Source organism: Ochotona princeps, chromosome 2, assembly GCF_030435755.1.
Source record: "Ochotona princeps isolate mOchPri1 chromosome 2, mOchPri1.hap1, whole genome shotgun sequence".
NCBI lineage: Eukaryota > Metazoa > Chordata > Mammalia > Lagomorpha > Ochotonidae > Ochotona > Ochotona princeps.
The window spans coordinates 128,062,157-128,068,373 of NC_080833.1; the positions used below are offsets into that span (position 1 = coordinate 128,062,157).

The 6,217-nt window shown below is 44.4% G+C and overlaps 1 pseudogene; it reads right to left on the reverse strand.

Annotated features, from left to right (window-relative positions):
• Positions 1-958: 958 nt before the first annotated feature.
• On the reverse strand, positions 959-2,176 carry LOC101528032 (large ribosomal subunit protein uL3-like; annotated as a pseudogene).
• Between the last annotated feature and the right edge of the window lie 4,041 nt (positions 2,177-6,217).

Sequence of the window (6,217 nt, forward strand, 5' to 3'; positions counted from 1 at the left end):
AAAAATCTTTGAAATTTCTTAGGAAAAATTACTGAGTCGCAGTTTCTTTTATTGGATTTTTTTAAAGGTGTTTTGTTAGTAGACTGATTTTGAGTATATTGAAAAACTATGGGTACAGATTCAAGTTCACATTAGGATTCGGCTTTTTTCTTTTTTTTTTTTTTATAGGTAAATTTTGATTTATTTGCAAGTAAGGAGAATTAAGATTTAGGTGTTTTTTTTTTTGTTTTTTTTTTTAATTTTATTTTAAATTCATTAATTACATTGTATTATGTGACACAGTTTTATAGGTACTTGGATTCTCCCCACCCCTCCCCAAACCCTCCCACCATGGTGGATTCCTCCACCTTGTTGCATAACCACAGTTCAAGTTCAGTTGAGATTCCCCCATTGCAAGCATATAGGATTCGGCTTTCATAATGGGATTTATTGTTCGTGTTGGGAATTTGGGTTTTGATTAACTTTTAAATTTGCTGTAGATGTATTAGCCATTGTGCAATCCTCTACTGCTTTCTCAGGTCATAAGCAGGGAGCTGGATAGGAAGTGTAGCAACCAAAATGTAAACATAAACGTGAACCAGTTCCTGTATGGGATCCTAGCACAATTGAAATGAGGTTTGAGACACTGAGAGATCACAGCAGGTATTGACACTTGCTATGTACAAAGGATTCCGTGAAAACTTCATGAAATGTAAAAAGATATTTTGTTTAGTTAAGTTTATAGTTTAGAAGGATGATGAAGAATGAAACAACTACATTTTTGCTTGATAAAGACTTATGATAGAATATGTGCAAAGAGAAATGTAAGTTTGAAGGAACATTTGATTCTTTTTTTAAAGATGTATTTATTTTTTATTACAACATCAGATGTACAGGGAGAAGGAGAGTCAGAGAGGAAGATCTTCCATCCGATGATTCACTCCCCAAGTGAATTTTTCTTTTTCCTAGAAAGTCATTTTTAATTTGATGCAACAGGCTGCCCATGCTCCCGACAATACGCTCCCTCTTCCTTGGCAATCCTGTCTTTCTTGAGTGGTCCCATGAGTGCCTTCTTCTCCAGGGTCTGGAAGCGGGCATGGCCAAACTTGGATGTGGTATCCATGAACTTGAGGTCAATCTTCTCCAGCGCCCGCCGTTTGGTCTGCACCAGCAGGGACTTGTGCAGGGTAAGCACACGCTTCCTGGTCCCCACTACACAGCCCTTCAACATGACGAAGTCGTTGGTCACTTCACCATAGTAGACAAAACCACCCAGGGGGTTGATGCTCTTGTCCGACAGGTCATAGCTGGTGAAAGCGTTGTTCTTGATCAGCTTGCCGTCCTTGATCAGGTAGCCCTGACCGATCTTGCAGATCTTGTTGATCGTGCGGTGATAGTAGCCTTTCTGCCCAGCTCACGCCACAGAGAAGGCCACGCGTGCAGGATGCCAGGCCCCAATGCAGGCCACCTTGCACAGGCGGTAGGTGTGTCTTACGGGGCAGGTTCTTGGTGTGCCAGCAGCTGGTCACCCCTTTGTAGCCTTTGCCTTTGGTCACACCGATGACATCAATCATCTCATCCTGCCCAAACACCTGGTTCATGGGCACCTGCTGCGCCAGGCGCTCGCGGGCCCAGTCCAGCTTCTCAGCCACAGTGCTGCCATTCACCTGGATCTCCATGAGGTGAGCCTTCTTCTGTCGCAGCAGGCGCATCTGCGTGTGGGCGATGACACGGATGACCTGGCAGTACTTCTTCATGCTGCTGAAGTCCTTCTCCAGCTGCTTCTTGCCCATGTCGTCCTGCCACTTCTTGCAGTACTTGGTCTTATGCCAGTTCTTACAGAAGCACCTCTTGCACTCATCACCGATGTGCTCGGCGAAGATGGTCTTGAAGGTGCAGAGGCCACGTGGCATTTCCACGCAGCCCACGATGCCCACCACCACCATTAGCCGGCGTCTCCACGATGGTCACTGCCTCCACCACTTCCTTCTTGTTCACCTTGGAGCCCGGCTGGTCCAACTCGCATATGATGTGTGTCATGCCTGCCTTGTAGCCCAGGAAGGCTGTCAGGTGCATGGACTTGGAGGCGTCATCCGTGGGGAAGCTCTTCACCTTGCCGCAGTGCCAGCCACTGCTGTGCTTCCGACAGGAAGCCCAGGGAGACGTGGCGGGGGGCCAAGAACTTCCTGTGTGACATCTTACTGACTAGCCCGGAGGAGAGACATGGGGAAGGATCTTCCATCTGATGATTCACTCCCCAAGCAATCACATCAGCCAGAGCTGCACCCATCTGAAGCCAGGAGCCCAGAGACTCTTCCAGGTCTCCCATACAAGTGCTGGGTCCCAAGGCTTTGGGCCATCCTCGACTGTTTCTGCAGGCCGCAGGCGGGGAGCTGGTTGGGGGGTGGGGCTGCCAGGATTGGAGCTGATGCCCGTGTTGGATCCCGGCGCATCCAGGGTGAGGACTTTAGCCACTAGGCTACTGTGCTGTGCCCTCATGTTGATCTTTCGATGCAGTTGGTGCTTGTTTGACTTCAATACTATGAGTTGCTATTTGCCTTTATATAGATGTATTGGGGAAGGGGAGTTCAAACATGCTTGGATTTCAAAAATTTCTTTCACCAAAAATAAACCTGCATTTAATTCTGTTTACCTACTAATTGTTGGAAGTATTGTTAAATGCTGAACGGAAAGTACCACAGAGGACATTAAATAACCCCTCTCTTTCCAACCTCAGTCTAGTTAAATATCTGTACCTTCCTCTCATAGGTTACAATGTGTCACTGTCGGGCCCGGCGGCGTGGCCTAGCGGCTAAAGTCCTCGCCTTGAAAGCCCCGGGATCCCATATGGGCACCGGTTCTAATCCCGGCTGCTCCACTTCCCGTCCAGCTCCCTGCTTGTGGCCTGGGAAAGCAGTTGAGGACGGCCCAATGCATTGGGACCCTGCACCCGCGTGGGAGACCCGGAAGAGGTTCCAGGTTCCCGGCTTCGGATCGGCGCGCATCGGCCCGTTGCGGCTCACTTGGGGAGTGAATCATCGGACGGAAGACCTTCCTCTCTGTCTCTCCTCCTCTCTGTATATCTGGCTGTAATAAAATGAATAAATCTTTAAAAAAAAAAAAAAAACAATGTGTCACTGTCTTCACTGGGTATGAGACCCAGATGGCCCCAGTTTAACCAGTAGGGATTTGTTCAAGGTGGTGCCCATGTCCTAGTGATGTTATTTCCATCGTTTTCTATACATATTTGACCTTTGACATAAGGAGATACCCTGAACTCACCTTGTAATTTCTCTACATTAATTCTGTTTCTAAATTTGATCCTTAGATTATTTTATGGCAACTAAAGCGCAGTACATGAACACTAGGTGTGCTAATTGCTATTGAACATGATTACTTCAAAGCCTCTCAAATTGGCATATCTGAGTAAAAAAAGAAGGATAACACAAAACTTATAACCACACATGTTTCTTATCTATCAAAAACTGGTTAAATTCATATAATATCTTTAGATGCACTCCTCTGATTATATACTAATTTGCTTCTTTGGATCAGTTTATATGGTAATGATTTTGCCACAGCCCTGCCTTCATTATAAGTTAAGAAAATCCTCTATGTCTATTACCAAGTCCATTGAAATTTGAGCAATAATGTGATTGGATGGTATTTTTGGTGGAAAGATACAATAGAAAAGACTGAAAAATATATGCTTTATATTCAAACAAATATGTAATAAAACTGCCAAAAAAAAATTCAGCTGTTGCTGCACCAATCTGAAGCTGGGAGCCAGGAACTTCTTCTGGGACTCCCACACGGGTACAGGATCCCAAAGCTTTGGGCTGTCCTCGGACTGCTTCCCCAGGCCACAAGCAGGGAGCTGGATGGGAAGTAGAGCTGCCGGGATTAGAACTGGCGCCCATATGGGATCCCGGGGCATTCAAGGCAAGGACTTTAGCTGCTAGGCCACACCACCAAGCCCAGGAACATTTGATTCTTAAAGTAGGTACAAGGTTACAAAGCAAGATGTGCTAGGAGAGTTCAGGCCAAGGGCAAGTATGTAGAAAGACTCAGGGTGCAATGGCTCATGTGTGTAGTGAAAAATGGTCAGTGCTGCTGGAATGTGAGGGGCAGGGAGCAGGGACACTTGGGAAATGAGTCATGAGAAAGGGAAGAAGACAGGTGGACTGAAAAACCTCCAATTAAATGAGAAAGGTACAGAAGCAAGATTGAGGGAAACTGGAGCTCCATGATGATTTTATTGCTATTCTGAAGTCACTCTCTCCCAGTGGGAAAGTTGCCTTGTAAGAAACAAGGGGGCATGTGTGAAGTTTCAATAACTAAATCCTCACATACATGTACTTGGACCTCATTTGGACATTGGTTCATGTCCCGGCTGCTCCATTTCCCATCCTGCTCACTGCATGTAGCCTGGGGGAGCAGTAGAGCATGTCCCAAACCTTCAGGCCCTACATCCACATGGAAAACTCAGAAGTAGCACCTGGCTTCTGGTTTTTGATCACCTCATCTCTGGCCTTTGCGACTATTTGGGGAGTAAACCAATACATGAAAGATCTTTCTGTCTGTCCTCTCTGTAAATCTGATCTGACTTTTAAATGCAAATAAATGAATCCTAAGGAGCAACCCAGAGATATTAGTGATGACACTGTGTCTAATAGAAGCTGGCTTAAACTTGTGGGAATGGTTAAATTGTAAGGAAGTAATGGATTTGTAAAATCAATTTTATTTAAAAAAGGAAACCAAATGTTAATGGCAGAGATATATACATGTATTTGAAACTCACAGTTTCAGTTACATTATAAATGGACTCGTATAAACATACAGTAAGATAGATGACTAAGATATGGAAAGAGGAAAAGTCTGCTGCACAAATGGGACAGCCAGAATAAAGAAATCATTCTGTGTTTAGCTGTGGATAAGGTGGTGGACATTTCTATCTGCAAATGTGAGGATAAGCATCAAAGAATGAAGAGCTGGGAGAGGATGTGTCAGTTCTATGGATGACATTGAGAGGAAGATGAATCAGGCCACATCCACAGAATTTGCAACGAATGGTTGACTCCTGGGCATGTTTTAAGCCAAAGCTAGAGAATGAGTAGAGAGCAGGGTAACTGTTGAGAGGAAGCCTGGCAGATCTGGAGAGAGCTATGCATTAGAAGATCTAAAGACATTTTTCCTCTTTTTGTTTTTTAATTTTTTAATGTTATGATACAGTTCCATATGCTCAGAGACTATGTCTCCCTCCTCTTGCTTATTCAACTTTAACCCATGCTTTCAACTATGTTATTACTATAGTACTATCATTTCTGATTGGTCATGAGCCCATTGTTCTGCTATCTAATTGTATCACATCATTTTAGGTATAGGAAATAGTAGAAAGTCACATTTCTGAAGAAAATAAATGTATATACAGTGATAAATAGGCTTCTCCTAATTCTTCTCTTTTTTAGTCTTTTAAAAATTACTTTATTTATTTTATTGAGAAAGACAGATCAAGTTTATGGAGAGGAAATGAGCCAGTGAAAAAGATCCTCCATCTGGGTTCATTCCCAAACAAAACCAATCTAAAGCCAGGATCCAGGAGCTTCTTCTGGATCTGCCACTTGGGTACAGGGATCTCAAGTCTTTGTGCCATCCTCCACAGCTTTCCCAGCCCACAAGGAGGGAACTTGATGGAAAGTAGAACTGCCAGGACATGAACCATGACTGATATGGGATCCTGGAACTTTAAAGGTGGTGATTTAGCCATTGCGTTGGTCCTGCAATTCTTTTTTTATCCCATTTACTTCAAGTTTTGAGCCACCTCCTTTTTTTTTCCCTCTGAAAAATCATTTGCATTTTTTTAAATGTGTCTGTGCAACGTGTTGCTTTTGGAAGCTTATAAATAACATGAAGTCACAGGCAAAATAAATGAATTGTTAATAAATAAGTTAAGAACAAGGTCACTAAAAAATGGCTAGGTGTGCTGGGGCCGCCTGGTGCACACCCTGCAGCCCAGTCTGACCCGGGAGCACCGTGCCATCTTTCTGGAGTTGGCCAGCTGAGCCCTGTCCAGCATTTGCATGGATAGTCTGGGTCTATGCAAGTGTGGGGGATAACGTGCATCGCTGCTTCCAGGACTGGCTCCTCATTCCAGGTGACCAGTTTCAGGGCTCCAGATTTCAATGAGACCCAGGTCAGAAGTTGGGGGTGTCAGGTCCTAACAGTTCCCCTTGGCAGA